Source organism: Suricata suricatta, chromosome 10 (assembly GCF_006229205.1).
Source record: "Suricata suricatta isolate VVHF042 chromosome 10, meerkat_22Aug2017_6uvM2_HiC, whole genome shotgun sequence".
NCBI lineage: Eukaryota > Metazoa > Chordata > Mammalia > Carnivora > Herpestidae > Suricata > Suricata suricatta.
In genome coordinates this window covers 130,774,316-130,792,557 of record NC_043709.1, presented here as the reverse complement: position 1 = coordinate 130,792,557, position 18,242 = coordinate 130,774,316, and the positions used below count along the sequence as shown (strand labels likewise).

General features: G+C 43.6%; 1 protein-coding gene across 1 annotated transcript in view; it reads left to right on the top strand.

Moving 5' to 3' along the window:
• The window catches only part of TAF3 (TATA-box binding protein associated factor 3), a 150,360-nt gene that overhangs the window by 98,820 nt on the left and 33,298 nt on the right, over positions 1-18,242 (top strand). The gene's annotated exons all lie outside the window — the stretch shown is intronic.

The window sequence follows — 18,242 nt, the reverse complement described above, 5'->3', positions numbered from 1 at the left end:
AGAGCCACAAGAATCAAGCTGTAAGTTAAAAGGGTCATCTTCAGGTTAGTAGGCAAAATGGGAATGGTTGAAAGATTTCAGTCTGGAGAGCCATCTTTCAGGACAGCGGATTCTGCAGGTTTATCGGGGTTTGCCTTCTAGATGTAGCTCACCGACAGGTGGAAACTCTGGGTCCAATACTTACCTTACCTCTTGACACTGACTCAGTACACAATACATATTTGTTGACCTAAAGTTTTTGGTTGTTGTTGGTGGTGTTGACCTAAAGTTTAAATGAATGTAACGAAAGAGAATTTCAAGAAAGAGTAGTCAGCAGCCATTCTTATATAGAAGTCAGGCAAGATGAGGATTATTTGTAATGAGAAATAAGAAAGTTACAAGGGGCCATGGGAAGGCGTTTCCGGTGAAGGGTGTGTCAGTCAGAGGAAATGAGTGGTGAAGGGAAGTGGTCAAGTAAAAACGTGCTCTTCAGAGCAATTTGATAAAGGACTAAAAAACCCTCTTTTCTGATTTGATAGTGCCCTGGCCTCACTGTATTCTGAATTTTTTTTTTTTTATGTCTTTCCTGATGGATTGAATTTCTTGGGACTGGGAAAAACCTTTCCCCCTGTCTACATACATTACATGTGGAAAACAGTAACTTCTCAAGGAGTCACAAAAAAATAAAGCATTAACTTGAGTTGGATAGCAGTGTTGAGCAAAAGTAAAAAGGTTGTAAGAGCTGAGTTTTTATAAACCTATTTGTAAGCAGTGAAGGAGAAAGAGAGAAGTATATGCGGGTTCTGGCATTCTGCTCCTACTTTCTTATACTAAATAAAATTTTACTTTAAATTTTTTTAACATTTATTTGTTTTTGAGAGACAGAGACGGATCATGAGCAGGGGAGGGGCAGAGAGAGAGGGACACACAGAATCGGAAGCAGGCTTCAGGCTCTGAGCTGTCAGCACAGAGCCCGATGTGGGGCTCGAACCCACGAACCGTGAGACCATGTCCTGAGCCAGAGTCAGACGGTCAACCAACTGAGTCACCCAGCCGCCCCAGTAAAATTTTACTTTAGAACCTTGTTTGTTCTAGGTAATAGGCCCCATTTCAGTTCCCTCTTTTCGTTTTCCCCATGAGTGTCAGATTGAGTTCAGCTTAAGGAGGCAGGAATATTTGTTCTGTGGTCGGTTTATTCACAAATGGGGTTGTGTCCTGTGGCTCCAGTTCACTTATATTTCAGAAAATGACAGGCCAGTGTTTCTTACTAAGTTCTGTAACGTTCGATTATGTTCTAGAAACTCATCATTCTGATTAGGAAGAAGTGTGTCTCTCGGGGCCAGAGGAAAGGAGAGTCAGTGTGGCAGACGTCCGTGGTGATACAGAAATTGCCTTCATAGCTCTCAGCAGGGCTTTCCATATAGAATAAGTGTACTGTATAAATAATACTTATCTGAAAAGATAGTTAAGGTAAATATTTTGTCAAACCTATTTCTAGCCTATCTATTTTAATTAAATTTCATTGGAATTTTTACTAGGACTTGCCTCTGATCAGGTGTTTTTTGTTTTTCAGTTGAAAATTATAATGCTTTTTTCTCCCAGCCAGCCACATTTAAAAATGTGTTTTTATTTTTATATGATACTGCTTCATGCAGGTAAGAATGCTATAAGACATTCTTGTTGATGGGCCTTTAAAACCATAAGTTGTGCCTTTCTTAGTGAAACCAAGTTCCAGAGAAAACTTTGGGGAATCTAACCAAGTCCTAAGTCAGCGCCAGCAGAGAAGGTCCTGGGGGTAGGTGCATTTCAGGCTTTCCGGCCAGGGTGGGACACACAGATTCCGAAGAAGAGCTGGAGGACTTGGTAACAGGTGGGCAGCCCTACTGTGCCCCTGGGGAGTGTGGGTATAGCATTCTAGATCATCTGACCTTTTAGTAGAGGCAGGAAATTTAGATGGGGGGGAAGGGGGGTGTTTCTGGATTCTTAAATCTTGGCAGCTAATTAAAAATGCTTAAAACCATTAGGCACCAACCCCTCCCCTCAAAAAGACCCTTACCACTTCCAGGCCCTTGGGGTGACTGTTGGGACCTTCTGGTCTCAACAGGAATTTGACCACCAATCACGCTGTCCACAGCCTGGGCTCAGGCCCTGTCACCTCTCTCCTGGGCTCCTGCAGTCATCTCCCAGCTTTCCTCTGTGGCCGCGTTTGCACCCCCAAAGTCTGTCCTCAACACAGCAGCTACTGGGATTCTGCTGAAGCTGAGTGTCATGCAGAGCCTGTCACTCCTTTCGGTTCCCTGAGACTCCGGAGCGCTGCAGGCCGGCTGTCAGCTCTGCTGGGGTGGTCCCTTCGGAGTAGAAGAAGGCTCCAGTCAGCCTCCCCCTCCTGGATTCCTACTTCTCCTTCTGGATCTCCGTCTTGCAGACGCAGGTTCCCTGGGGCTCCCCGAGGCCTTCAAAGAGAGGAGAGAGAAGGAAGGGGGGTGGGGGGGAGCTTGCAGAGTTTCTGGTTGGGCTTCATCTGGCCAGCCGGTGCTGGCAGCAGACTTCTGAGAGACCCACATTGTCACAGAAGACTTCCTGCTGCAGCCCCGGGACTTACTCCAAGGGGGAGAAACTTCCAGAAAAAGATGAGGGTATAGAAAACGGCAAAATAAAATGTTGATGTCTAGACAGAAGCAAAAGTAAAAGGGATGTAATGAAGGTAAAGAAAAGGTGGTAAGAATTCACATGATCTCCCTCAAAAAAAGGAGAGAATGTCTGAGAGGGAAGAGGCTTGAAAAGCCCACCAGCTGAAAAGCATTAAATGCAAATATTACATTGTCACCTGCCCCAGTGCCCCTTAAGTCAGTTCTAAAGTGCTTGAATTCACTGTAGTGAGGTATCGCTTACTCAGCAAGTAAGCGCTCACTGACTTCTTGACGTGTGTTGAGTACCTAGAAGTACTCAAGGCATTTCGCAGAAAAGACACTTCCCTTGCCGTGTAAGCCCGTGAGAGGGTGGAAGACAGTAGTGTCGGGTGGTAGTCGATGGGCTAGTTTTCTCTTCTCTGTCTCTCTCTCTGGCTGAAATTTTTACTCTACTATTTAGCCAAAGCAGGACTGAGAATATAAAGTCCATATGGTAATGATTTTTTAAATATTTATAATCAAAATTAGTCTTAAAATGACAGGAAGAGAAAGTTATCTTTTTACAACTGCACTCTTCAGTTCACTCTGTTAGGTCTTTGACCGAATGATCCAGTATGGAGGGTTTCTGTCCACGTAGGATCTCTAGATTCCCATTCTACACGACTGGCTAACTGTTACAACACACACACACACACACACACACACACACGAACGTGGGCATCACCCCTTCCCCATCTACAGTAGCACACCCCATCACCCTCTGTCCCTGAATCCTGCCTTTTTTTCCCCCATAGCAGGTATCTGGGGACTTTTTTGCTTTCTATCCCAGTGAAGTTAGGAACTCTCTGTGTTTCAGTTCCTGCTGTATCACCACTGCCAAGAGGAGGGCCAGCCCTCCGACCTCCACATCGTCATCGAGTGGGTGACTGTTGTGATACAGCAGCTTCATTGAGACAGGATCCGCGTCCCGTACAGTTCTCCCGTATTACGTGTGCACTGGTGTTTAGCATGTTCGTTGAGTCATGCAACCATCACCACCATCAAGTTTAGAACGTTTTCACCCTCCGCCAGTCCTCATTTCCTCCAACTCCTGCCGGTCTACCTTCTGCCCCTATAGACTTGCCTGTTCTAGACATGACATGTGAATGGAATACTGTAAGAGGTGACCTTTGGTGACGGGCTCCTCCTACTTTGTGTAATGTTTTCAAGGGCCATCCGTGTTGTAGGATTATCAGAACTCCAGTCCTTCTGTGGCCGGTGAAAACACCATTGTATGAACACGTGCATTCTATGTATCTGAGAATGAATGCGTTTTTAGTCGCAAATATATACTCCAAAGTTGATCTCTCCTACCTACAGAGCGTATTTCTGACCAGTGCGCCTCCCTCCATTCCCAGTGTGCCTTCTAGTGAATTCTCAGCAAAGACTATGTACTTTTCAAATTAATCTACAATAAACATGATTAGATGTTGCACATTCCGGAAAAGTGTGGTTCGTTTTAATTCAAAGATTTGTTAAATCTAGCGCCTGTCATGTCTCAGGCACTATAATCTATATTAGGGCTTTAGGGGCAGTAGGTCAGGTTTTCTGACTCCCAGGCTAAGAAGAGGAACAGTGATATAAACAAGTATCTTTTATTCACAGAGGAGGGTATTATTGCTGAGAGAAGAGGAAGGTAGCTAATCATTAAGTGCCTTCCATTTGGTAGGTACTATATTAAGGTTTTCACAGTAACTCTCCCAAGTATATGTTAGAGAAGAACATGAAACTCGGAGAGGTCAAGTGCTTTGCCTGAAGTTTCAGAGCTGATACGTGTCAGAATCAGACTTATAACCTGGGTCAATCTGATTCCAGGACTCTTGTTCATTTGTGTGTTCTATAGGAAGAAGACTAAAGGAATCACTCTCTGAGGAGAGGGTTGGGTAAGGGTTTGTCTGAAAATTTTTTTTATGGTTTTTTATTTATTTTTGAGAGACAGAGACAGCACAAGCAGGGGAGGGTCAGAGAGAGAGGGAGATACAGAATCTGAAGCAGGTTCCAGGCTCCGAGCTAGCTGTCAGCACAGAGCCCAACACGGGACCTGAACCCACAAACTGTGAGATCATGAGCTGAGCTGAAGCCGGATGCTTACCTGACTGAGCCACCCAGGCGCCCCAGGGTTTTTCTGAATTCTTAAGATGTGTGTTAGGTATCTTCTTTAAAAAAAAAAAAAAAGTCTTCTATAATAAGGAGGGCATTGAAATTTCTTCCTATCTCAGAGCTGAATGAAAGTTGTATGGTCAAATGCAGAGTCATGAAAGCCATTGAAGATTATTTAGCAGAAGAATAGGCATGATTAATGTCCTTAATTTCAAAAGATAATTCTGATGGCAAAGTAGATGTTGGATTGGAGGTAGCAAGAAATCAGAAACTAAAGACCAACTACTATTTCATTTTAATAATCTAGGCAAGAGATGGTAAGGATCTGGGCTGTTGAATTAATTACAGCAACATTTATTGGCCACCTTTTGTATGTCATAGATGCCACACCACGTGCTTTGGTGACATTAACTAGTTGTATCCTCACGTAAACCCCATGACATGGATATTACCCAGATCAGCTCCATTTTGCGATGAGGCTTAGAGAAGAGACCTCCCCAAGTTCACAGGCAGCAAGTGATGAAGACAAGATGTGATATCAAACCTTCTGACTCCCAAGCCCACACACTTAATTACTGCCTTATGTTGTATTCTAGCAAGCAGACAGAGGAATGGAGCAAAATTAGCTAATTTGACAAGTACCTACATGAGGAGGGGATTTGAAATCTACTCTTGTTGGACACTGAATACACTGCTAGCTGGCGGAACCACAGGATATGGCTCTAGAGTACCAAGTTGCTGAGTAACTCTGACCCCAACATCCCCTTAGTGTGCAGTCCACTGTAGACCATTAATAAGTGTTCATTTTTTGTTGGGGTTTTTTTTTTTTTTTTTACCCCATCTTTATAAACTGTGATTTTTCTGCAGCTATTTCTGATACTGCCTCTCTGGTTTTCTTTGAATTGCACTTAGTCAACCACATATTCAGTCTTTTTCTCTCTGCTTTTCAGTTACCTCTTGATCCATACCTTAAAAATTTCTAGTCTCCAACCCAACTTGTCCTAATGGATTTCTAGATGTGCCCATCCAACATGGCAGCCAGTAGCCACAAGGGTCCACAGAGTACTCAAAATGTGGCTCACCTGACTGAGGATTGAATTTTTAATTCTATTTAGTTTATATTATATTATATTAATTATATTATATTATATTATATATTATATTATATTGTTAGTATTTATTTAGTTTTACTTAATTTAAATTTAAAAACTGATAATTTATTCACTATTAATTTCTAGGTATGTTTGGAACAACTTGGGTATCTGCATCTACTTTTCCACTGTAAATTTTATGTAATGGATCCATTTACACATGGATCAAGTATTTCCAATGAAAAGTTAGTATCTGAATTGATAAGTGCTGTAAGGATGAAATTCATCTCAGATATTGAAAGCTCCATATGAAAAGAAGCTAAACTATCTCATTAGTAATTATTTTTAGATTTATCACATATTGAAATAGCTTTTGCTATATCAAGTTAAAATATTGCCTAAATTGGTTTTACCTGTTCTTTTCAGTATTTCAATGTAGCTACTGAACAATTAAAAAACTTTTTTTATGCTTATTTATTTTTGAGACAAAGAGAGAACGTGAGTGGGGGAAGGGCAGAGAGAAAGGGAGACACAGAATGTGAAGCAGGCTCCAGGCTCTGAGCTGTCAGCACAGAGCCCGATGTGGGGCTCAAATCCACGGTCCCTGAGATCATGACCTGAGCCGAAGTCAGACGTTTAACCGACTGAGCCACCCAGGAGCTCCACAATTTTTAATTCCATTATGTAGCATGTATTATATTTCTATTGAACGGTGCTGTTCTTATTATTTATTTCTGAGATGCCTTGATGCTCTGTTTACTTTTTATTCTTGCAGACCACCTCATTTTAAATGATGTTTGCATCTCAGTTTGCAAATTTCATGTGGAAGAGCCTTTGGAGGGAGGGTCTTTTACCTGTTAGAGTTCTCAATTAGCACCTGATCCGCAGCACCCAGTGGGTGTATTGCAAACACTTCCTCTCTTCCGCGGACCTTGTCTGCATGGCTTCCAAACCATATACGCTCTTCCCTTTCACTGCCAATTCCATTCTAGCTACCAGGAGGGTCTCAGAACCACCAAACGTTGGACTCTGCCAGGCACAAAATTAACATGGCCTCGAAGAATACTTTTCAGTTTTCCCTGAGCTGAAGGCTTACAGATGGTAGGTGCCCAGGAAACATTAAACGCATGCGGGTGTCTCTTGATTCCTTTTCTTCCATGCCAACTGATGTTCTAGGGAGAGCCGAAGGGGCACAAGAGCTCATTGTGGGGTGTTCAGCTTTCTTTAACACGCATTCCACAGCAATTAGTGATGAATTTGGAATCATCGTGCCTATCACGGTCTTCTTGAGCAGCAATAGTCAAGAAGTGATGTGTGTGATTTGCTTTATGTGGGGAGTAGGTGAAGAAAGACAACTTTACCCCTTCTTAGACCACGGGTGAGTCCGTGCACTAGTATAAGGTTCTTTGTACTTTGCAAATTGGGATGGGTGTTCTTTTTCTCTTTGCAGTTGATATTAAGACTGTAAGTGTGGTAGACCATATGTCTGTTATGTCGAGCATAAGTCTTTTCACAAAATAATACTTTTAAAATTATTTGCTCATTTTTAAAATGTGTGTCTGTGCATGTGAGAGAGGGGGAGAGAAAGAGAGAAAGTAACTTATTTAGGCACAATTGTCAATTTTCTTTTATTTTCTATCTACTTATTGCTTTGAGTAAACATACTGGACTTCTGCCAAAAATTCAGGTGGCTGAATACTAATTTTGCTGAAATTAGATGGAACAGCCATCCCTGCCAATTTTCTGTCTAAATTATGCAAAACTTTGACTCTTGCAAGACATAAATCTGGTCAAAAATAGAGTCCTAATTTTCTAGTTAGTCAGTAAGACCTTCAACAGACTAATTATTCTTGTTTCAGCTTTTATTTTTTATGTAGGAAAAGAAATCAAAGAAAAATGAAATGCAGTAGAAGTTACTAGTCATTTTTCTCCTGTGTCCCAAATGTAGGTCTGCAGCATTAAAGAACGTAACATTCGTCACTTGTCTGATACAAAGCGGAAGTGAGCCTCGGAAAACAATTAGTGCATCTTTCAAACGTACGATAGTTATTGAATAATTACTCAAATAATGGTCAGGAATGGAATGCAAAGGGTTATCGCTTAGCTAATCCCCAAGTAATGGAATTGGTGTATCTCTGATTTTTCCCTTAGCCTTCTAGGGCTTAGAAGAACAAGACCGAAGTGATTATGGGAAGAAGAGGGAGCCACTGGAGGCCAGCAAGGAAAGGGGGGGCTTATCTTAAGCAATTAATCAAGAAACTCATATTGTGGGACAATTATTCTGAGCTAATTCTAAAATAGCTTTAGAGCCCCAGGTCTTGAGATCTATTTTCTAGAATTTTGTCAAGGTCATTTAGAGCACTGGGATAGTCCTTCGTTAGAGTAAAGGTTTGGTTAACAGTATATATTACTCTGTACCTAGGAATATGTGCAGGATACAGATGTAGTGTCACGTCACACCACTCAAACATACTCTCGTACTTTGTTTTCATGTTTATGGTAGCAAAGTGTGCAAAACAGTAAAGTATGACCCCAAAGAAAAACAGCCTCTCTTAAATGCATCAGCCTCTGGCTATGTCTGTTGGCGTCACCGTGTAAAAGTTGGAGAGCAATGCTGAGCATGCATGCTAGTGGTTATTTTGTATGTATGTAATTTCATGTAATAATTGATATCCTATTGGGTGTGGTCATTTTCAATCTGATCAGTTACTGTAAGCTTCATATGACTACCGTTCTTCTTCTCTTCCCGTTAGTGGAATATATTACTTTCTGGTTCTTTTGTGTGTCTTATCTGACAGTCTGTGGTGTTTATCTCTACAGTGAACCATTCAAAACCTTCCTTTAGCTTTCTTCACTTACCTTTCTCAATCATTTCCTTTCTTTTAATCAAGCTTCCATGCTTAACACTGGCCAGTGACTTCCCACCGTGCTCAGACACACCCCAGCTCTCTCCGCAGGGAAGACAAGGCCAGCATGTGCTCTGACCCCGCATCTGCAGGCTTCACCCCCATCCACACTGCCTGTCCTCCGTCCGTTGGACAGGCACATCTGTTCCCACAGCAAGGGCCTTCCCTTGCTCTCTTTTCTCCCCAAAAATGCTTGTGCTAAGGATTACCCCATGGCTGCAGTTTCCTTGCGAATCTGTCCCTTCCTCACTGACCGCATTTCCTAGAGTAGCCCTTCCTCCGCCAACACGTGATCCTATTTTGTTGCCTTCTTAGCACTTAGTCTCTGAGTTTCTTATGTATTTACGTGTGTCCTGTCCACAGCGGGTAAAGTCCGTGAGAGAGAAACCCTGAGTTTTCTTTCCTTATAGCTGAGTTGCCTGTTGTACAGATTGTAGTATTTGTTGGGTGAATTAATGGACGAGACTGCTTTGCTGGGTGATGTACACCCTCCGCTTCCTGCCCTGCAGCGGCTCCCTGCGCTCGACTGGAGCTGTTCGCTCAGGTCCTCCATGACCTAAGTCCTACCCTTTTCAGAACTGCCTGGAACACTGGCCTTTTTCAAACACAGATCAGACTTTTAAAACAAACTCTTCACCATGACCCCTGAAGCCCCAGCTATCTGTCCAGCCCTTCGAGTTCCGTCTTGCTCTCACGTTGCGCTGGCCGCGCTGGTTTCCTTTCCCAGCCTCCAACGGGCATCCTCATCCCACACACGGCCGTCCTGCGGGCTCCCAGCGCCGAGAGTACTTTTCCCCTGGCGTGTCTCTGATTGCTGTCCTAATTAATTACTCCGCTCTGTGTCTAATCAGCGTTAAGATAGTTTCTTCCCTCTATCTAAGAAGATGGCGCTCTTCTCATCACTGCCGCGTTAGTGGTACTTTTCTATTACTTTATCCTCTTTATTTCATGGCAGTGATTGTGGACCAGAATAGCTTTAGGGAGGTGTATTCGATGCTTTTGTAATCTTTGGCATAATCAGATACTCCTTCTTGTTGAAACCTTGTAGGTGCTTGTATTTTCTCTTGTGGTTTTCTTCCAACTTGCCAGCCATCCTGCCTCAATCGTATTCTCTTCTCGTGTCCCTCTCCTGCCACTACTTTAAATGTTGGTGTGTCGCCGTGTCTGTCCCTGGGTCTAGGCTGGTCACACACTGCGTATTTTTTCAGGTGACGTTCTTACACCTGGCTTCAGCCCCCCTCCTCCTCCTCCCAGTAGGAAATACCGCCTGGCCATCACAAGCTTTGGCTCAACAAACATTAAGGGCCTCTGTGGCGTAGCCCCTGCTTTGGACACTGGGAACACATGCTGGGAACACAGTCTAGAAGATGGAGCCCCTGCCCTCAGAAGGCTTACGTTTTAGTGGGTGAGACCAAAATAGCCGAACAAACAAGTAACACAATGTGAGGCACGCGTGACCACAGTGGACGTAAAGCAGGGCATAAAAGTGCGTGGGAGGCACGTGGGTCGCAGAAGGGCTGGTGGTCAGAGGCCTGTGAGGACAGGACCCGGAGACCTGGGCAAGGTGAGCGAAGCAGCCACGAGAGGGGCTGGACGAGCAGCGTTCCGGGCCATCGGGAGGGTGCGGGGACACAGCAGGGCAAGTGTGAGCAGTGCCGAAGATGCCGGGTGGTTTCAGAAGAGGAGCCGAGGGTCAGGGCAGCACGAGGTCACAACAGGATGTTAGAAGCCACAGAAGGGATTGGGATTTTTTTTTAATTTATATCCAAGTTAGTCAGCATAAAGTGCAACAACGATTTCAGGAATAGATTCCTTCATGCTCCTTAACCATTTATCCCCATCCCCGCTCCCACAACCCCTCCAGCAACCCTCTGTTGGTTCTCCGTATTTAAGAGTCTCTTTTGTTTTGTCCCGCTCCCTGTTCTTATGTTGTTTTTCCTTCCCTTCCCTTGTGTCCATCTGTTTTGTATCTTAAAGTCTTCAGGAATGAAGTCATATGATATTTTTGTTTCTCTGACTGATTTCACTTAGCATGATACCCTCTAGTTCCATGCATGTAGTTACAAATGGCAAGATTTTATTCTCTTTGATTGCTGAGTAACACTCCATTTTGTATATACACCACATCTTCTTCATCCATTCATCCATCGATGGACATTTGGGCTCTTTCCATATGTTGGCTGTTGTTGATAGCGCTGCTATAAACGTTTGGGTGCATGTGTCCCTTCAAAACACCACACCTGTATCCCTTGGATAAATACCTAATAGTGCAATTACTGGGTTGTAGGGTAGCTCTATTTTTAATTTTTGGAGGAACCTCCACACTGTTCTCCAGAGCGGCTGCACAGTTGCATTCCCAACAACGATGCAAAAGGGCTCCTCTTTCTCCACATCCCCACCATCTGTCGTTGCCTGGTTGTTAATGTTAGCCATTCTGACAGGTGTGAGGTGGTATTGATTTGTATTTCCCTGATGGTAAGTGATATTGAGCATTTTTTCATGTGTCAATTGGCTATCTGGATGTCTTCTTTGGAGAAGTGCCTATTCATGTCTTTTGCCCATTTCTTCACTGGATTATTTGGTTTTTTTGGGTGTTGAGTTAGATAAGTTCTTTATAGATTTTGGATACTAATCCTTTATGTCACTTACAAATACCTTCTCCCATTCAATCGGTTGCCTTTTAGTTTGGCTGATTGTTTCCTTCGCTGTGCAGAAGCTTGTTGTTTGGATGAGGTCTCGGGGATTGGGATTTTAATTAAACTGTGACGTGAAGCCGTTGGCAGCTGCTGAGTGGGGAGATGACGCGAGTCTGCATTTGGAGTTGGAGAGTCACTCCAGCCTCAACCATCGCATGGCCTTAATGGCGAATGGGTGCAGTCATCGTTAGCGCTTTGCACCATTTATGTGCAAAGTCACACAAGTGCGATATCGAGACGTTCATCGCTGAGACAGTGTGACTTTCTGACATAGCTCGTATCAAAGAAAGGTGACATGAAGTTCCCAGGTAAGGAAGTTCAGTACTTCTGATTCTGTTTTTTAAGACTTTTTAATCTGCAGTTGAGGTATGTGGTCATTTCTCTTACGGAGTGATTAGCCTCTCAGCTCCCCTGCCTTCCTTTGCATCCAGGCCAGGAAAGAGTTGTTTGTAATTTCACAGCATTTTTCTGGTAATTTTTATACCATTGTGATTTGCTTGTTTATGTGGTTTGTATATGGATGGCTTCTTGGGGTGTCGTTTGTTTGTTTGTTCTGAATCACCAAATTTGAGAGACCAGCAGCAGGTCTTATAGGCCGTCTCCTAGATATGAGCATCTTCGGGGTTGATGGGATGAGACAGTTAAGCCCAAATACTGCCTTTCTTTCCCCGTCAGATGTATCCTTTGGTTCTGAATGGATGTTTCTCTTACCTTTTCATACTGGAGTCATCCTAAATTTGGTCTTCATTCTAATCTCGCTTCTCAACAGCCATTGTGTAATTATGCTGAGCTCTCCTTTTTTCATGACTTTGTTAAAATCTCCAGATGGCACATGTGTGGTTGGGGGAAGAGGAAGCAGAGCGAGGGAGGGAGTCCCTGCTCCCCGGGGCCGGTGCCTGGGCAGTGCTGGGTGAGTGGGGAGGCGGCAGTGAAGATCCGAGCTGCTGTCACCACGCACGTCAGCGGCCACTGGAACAGGTTTCCACAGGATTTCACACTGACTTTTCACTGACTGCGCGTGATAATCCTGTGAGGCAAGCAGGGTCAACATTATTTTTGCATGTGCACAGATGAAGAGCCTTGTGCTCATCAGCACAAAGAACAGGAAAGGGCTGGTTCTGTGAGCCACGGTCGTCTTCTAGTTCATTGCCATTTCCACTAGAATGAAACATTGCCTTCGTGATGAAGTGTGGGCTTGAAATAAAGAGCATGCTTCGAGCCACCGTCCCCGAACGCAGAGGTCATGTGCCCCGCCAGCCTAGGGAAAGGATCAGATACAAGATCTAACTGGTGAAAGGATGTCTTACGTCAGTGAGTCCGGGGAGGGAAGGAAAACGAAGATTGCAGGGCGCCAACCAAAACCCCACTTATCCACGTCGTGCTGAGTCACAGTTGGTAAGGGCCCCCTTTTGTGGGCCCTTGGGTTTTAGGATGACCAGTTGAATGTTGCTTTAATAGTTAAAACAATTTCTCTGTGTTCTGTTGAAGGACTATAGTAGGCATTTCATTGTAATTTGGGACAACTGTTGTATTTCATTGATCCTGAGACATCATTAGTTTAAGAAGTACCATTCTTTTATGTACCGCTAAGAAATAAACACACATACTGCCAATTCGACTGCCAAACTCTTCTTTTTTCTATAAAAAGCATATGAAGGGGGACCTGGACGGCTCAGTCAGTTGAGCATCTGACTTCGGCTCAGGTCATGATCTCACAGTCAGGAGTTTGAGCCCCGCATGGGCTCTGTGCTGTCATTGCAGAGCCCACTTGGGTCCTCTCTCTCTGCCCCTCCCCTGCTCGCACGCCCTCTCTCACAAAAGTAAAACACTTTCTAATGCATGTAAAGTGTTACTTTTTAATTGCATAGAACAAATATCTCTTTGTCAAGTTTTTAAGTGGTTTGCTGGCTGAAACATCAAGGAGCTGCAGTGTCCAGTCATTTTACCAAGAGTGCCACGCTTACCCCTCCACGAGCACTGACCTCGACACCGCTGTCACCACACTTGTCCCACAGAGACAAGAAGATGCTTTGATAATAAAAAAAGACATCCCAACTTCAGAGATGTACACTTTTATCACATTTCAACAACTTAGAATCAATGAAGTATGCTAAAATCGATTTTCTTATTTTTCTAGTAGTAACAGTGTTGAAGAAATATTTAGTATCAGCCTTGGGAGATTCCTTAGAAGCTGTAGAAAAATGTGGTTCCCTCCTGGGAGGAGCTTGGCTGGGGAAACAGATAAAACCTGCCCTAACAACCCAATAGTTACAAGTCATGAGTCTCTATTTTGGAGACAGAGAATGACTCTCAAGAATACTTCTTTGAGAAAGTAGCACACACGCGTAATCTTCCTGCTATTGTTAAGATTTCAAGAGTGAGAAAGAGAGACAAGTGTGGAAATGATGAAGGGGAGAGTGTTCCTAGTGGAGAGAAACAGAAAATGTGGCTATAAAGACGCCAAGAAGGGAACAAGAAGTTGGTAGGTTCCAGAAATTTAAAGAATAGTCATGTGCTTGAGCAGAAAGTTCATGCACAGCGAGTACTTTGACATCTGTAAACTAAAATATGTCCCAGTTTGGGGGCGGGAAGCATGCTTTGCTAGATATGGTCACAGTGTCACAGTCCTTAACCCATAGTTAATCTTCTCATTAAATGCCTTCTGAGGACTGGAATTAGTTTCAAGTAAAATCTTTTGTTTTAAATCCTCAGTCCATAGGAGTATTCACTGCTGATGAGTCTATCGCCATATAGTTATAGTGGAGCCTCATTAGGTATGGATTGCATCTGTGTGATTTTTGCGTCCTCAATAAAACGTGTGTGTGGCCCCAGAGTCAGCATGAGGCTTTCACGGCCGCCCGGGGACACACAAAGTGCAGCAAAGAGTTTGAGTTGCCCAACGTTTGCACGTTTCCAGCCCGGTTCAAGCAAGGTGACACTCTGCCTTGCTGTTTAGCTCTCCCAGTGTGAGCAAGTGTCATTCTCAGGGTCTGTTTAGCGCCATGTTCTTCGTATGTTTTTCCTTTTCCTTGGTGCATATGCTGTTTAAAATGGCCCCCAAGGGAGCGCCTGGGTGCCTCAGTCGGTTGAATGTCGGACTTTGATCAGGTCATGATCTCACGGTTTGTGGGTTCGAGCCCCACGTCGGGCTCTGTGCTGACAGCCAGCTCAGAGCCTGGAGTCTGTTTCAGATTCTGTACCTCCCTCTTTCTCTCTGACCCTCCCCTGCTTGTGCTGTCTCTCTCTGTCTCTCAAAAATAAATAAAAAACATTTTTTAAAAAATAAAAATAAATAAATAAAATGGCCCCAAGCCCGAGGCTGAAGTGCTGGATAGCTTTCCTGGTGTCAGAGGGCTATGGTTATGGCTTGTGGAAAATGTGCACATGTTAGATCAGCTACCTTCAGGCATCCTGAAGTGCTGCTGGCTCTGAGCTCAGCGTTAGTGGATCAACACTATATATTAGATGAGATGTCTTTAAGTCCTTAAACAGAAGCACACATAAAACAAGGTTAGGTATTGATCTGTAGTTAAAAGAGACTCACAGGAGCCTAACCTCTTAGATCCCCTGGGAAGAGGGGTTCTATCTTTTGCTAAGTTAGTGTTCGCGGTACCTTCTTAGAACATAAACACTGCAAATGACACAAATACACTGCGCATTGTGTGTGAACACGTGACTAGCATATTGCTGGGTAGCAAGCCACCCCCCAATTTAGCGACTTGCAAGAGCAGCTCTTTATGAGCCCACAGCACTGTGAGCTGGGATGTTGGGTTGGCCCAGCGGGCAGTCCTTGGCCGGATGTGGCTGGGCTTGGTTGTGCGTTTGCGATCAGATGCTCATCGATGGCCTTACTCGTGAGTCTGATGATTACCATCCAGCAGGCTGACCTCGGCTCATCCACGTGAGGGTGGTTGCAGCAGGAGGGCAACCCCAGTGTACACGTGCTCCAGACCTCTGCTGACGTCACATTTGCCAACTGTGACCCACCGGCCCAAGCAAGGTTCATGACCACCTACGTGAAGTAGGCCCCACCTCTTAGAGGAGCCCAGGGAGGGGACGAATTACTTTATCTTCTGTTTTTAGTCTCTAACTCATGTATTAGGCCCTGTGCTGGGTTCTTTACATACTTTGTCTTACTGTTACTCAGAAGAGGGAGTACTGTCTGTGAATCTTCACCGGCATAAAAGGAAACTGAAGTTCAGAAAGATGAAGCATCTTCACAGCCGATAATTGGCAAAGGCAGATCACACACATCTGAATGATTGCCAAGTTTTTCTCCTCTCTCTGTTGGTTGCCTTCTGATAGATGAATGGCTAATTTGCCTAATTTGTTTGGTTCTGGGGAGGAAAAAGATAGCAGTAAGATCCGTTTTATCGATAAAGGAAGAAAAAACGCTGCCATCGTCTGTCTTGGAAAAGAAAGCGTGTTGCTGTTAGATCACAGCGTGCGCAGTCTTACTGCCATCGCACACGTGAGGAAATCACGGTGACCATGAGCCCTGAGTGTGTGACACTGAACTTCCACGAAGGGCTTCCGTCCTTGTGTGGATCTTAGTTGTTACGGAATTTATTCTGAAAGACGTAAAGGAAGCTGATTAAAATATTAGAGATATTGACGTTGTCTGACGAGATCTTGTATTTCTTTCTTTTTTAAAAAACCCACAGTATCACCGCGGCTAGGCCCTATTATGCTATTGTAATCACGGTTGAACCGAGAAGGGTGATTAACGATAGCAATTTATTGTACCTGAGGAGGAGAGAAAATAGGAGATGTTGTCGTTATCATAAATCATATCATAAATAACCAAAAAGAAGCACTCAGAATGCTCACGCAGTGTCAGCTGCCCGCCCCTGCAGGCCCGTTAGCCCAGGATGTAGCCATAGAAACCCCAAAGTCATATTGTTATCTTCGTCTTGCTGCAGTTATGTGATACAACAACATTAACATATAGATTAGGCCATTTATAATACTTGGTGTCATTTCAGGTTGGCTTGCTTATATAGCATTTTCGTTTCTTATTGTGCGGAATGTTGGTGAAATAGTGCTCTTCTACGGGGCAGAGTGTGTATAAGTATTTATAACACATCATCTTTGCTCTGCTATTAATTTATTGTGTTATTGATTGGTTGTACTATATGAATTGTCACTGCCTAATTGTCTTGTCTTTGCTAGTAATTTCATTTTTTTTAAGTAAATAGGTTTATTTAAAAAATACCTACCCATTTACATTGAGCTGTGTTTTAAGGGTCTAATTTCTGTTACATTATAGACAGGACAATGTAAAAAATATGGTATGAGGGGATGTAGATGGGATTCTTAAAAAATGCTTTTAGCCTCATTTGGAACTAAAAGTAAAATGTTGATATGGATAGTTTCTATATCCCCACCCACCTGTCTTTCCCAGACATCCAGTGTCTGCCTGTCGCTTCCCAGCTGCCCCGGCCCCCCTCCACACAGCAAGGTCCCACACGAGCCTCACCCCCCAGCAGGAGCCTGTGTTCTAAACTCTTTTAGTCCTCAGTCTTCCTTCAGAGTACTTCAGTCACGTTCCATTTTCTCACTCTTCATATCTCAGAAAGTAGGAGAGAGTCGTTCACTTGTTAGCTTTCCAGTCTTAAAAATATTTTGATGGCAGCATTTTAAAGACACTCCCTTTCTCCAAGACATAATCAAGTGGTCAGAATGCCGAGCACTGTTGCGTGCCGTCCGTGAAAGAGTGAGGGACAGAAATAGCTCTGTCCTGCCCTTTAGACCAGCCCACCTTATACATTATACAGTCAACTACATGTAGACACGGCCCCCCTAAAAAGATCTTCAGCTCGTAGAAGAAGGAGGTCAGATGTCAAGACTTGGGTTTTGCACATGAGCCTGTTTTGTCCCGGGAGAGTACGTGGGCTGTGCTAGGTACAGTTGTGGCTCTGGAAGCAGATGCCGGATGTGGGGACAGTCCGGACCCCTTCTGTCCTCCTGTCCGTGGGTGCATCTGTGCACGAACCTGTTCCGATCCCTGCCACGGCAGTTGAACTGATGGCCACAAAATGTGGTAGATTCTTCAGGCTAGGAAATCATGTTCTGTTTGACTATTCCTAGGATCTGACAGAGTGCTTCCCCCCGGGGGAATTTAGAAGATACTCAGTAGATCAATCAATGAGTGAGTGAATGAATAAGGAGTGAATGAATGAGTAGTAGCAATAGTGAATCACTTACAGGAACGTTACAGTAAATATGCCTCGTATCCAGATAGACAGAAAAGTGCTTTTTGAAAAACGATGCGTTTTAAACAGTCCCTTTCATATTCGTTAATAAAAGAGGAATCTATTATAAAAACGGCAAGATGCATAAACTAATAAGAAAATAGGAAAGTCTGTGTCATAATTGCTGGAAATTTCTGCATGTATATTTCTTAAAAAATCACAAGAAATCTAGTATTAAATACATTCAATGTTTGGTGCAGTATAAGCAGATAGGATTTCATTGGCCCTATATTTAAAGCTGCGAACTGCAAGCATAGTTTCTGCCTATTTTGAGGCCGTGCCATGAACTGTCCAAGTTGCATGCGTCTGTGTAGTTAATGCGATAAAGACCTTTCAGTGCCGTATGAAAACAATTTCCTCTTTCCCCTAATTTCCATGAGCTCTTTAGGTTATAGTGTTTCTTTAAAGGCATTTATTATTCTAGTTAAAAAGATATTGTGTTCTAAGTCAATATTTATAGTAGTTTAGGATTAACCCATTAAAACCCTTTTTGGTGTGTTCAGGCCTTATTTAAGCCTTGTTTTATGTTTTGTTCGAGAAGTTTGGG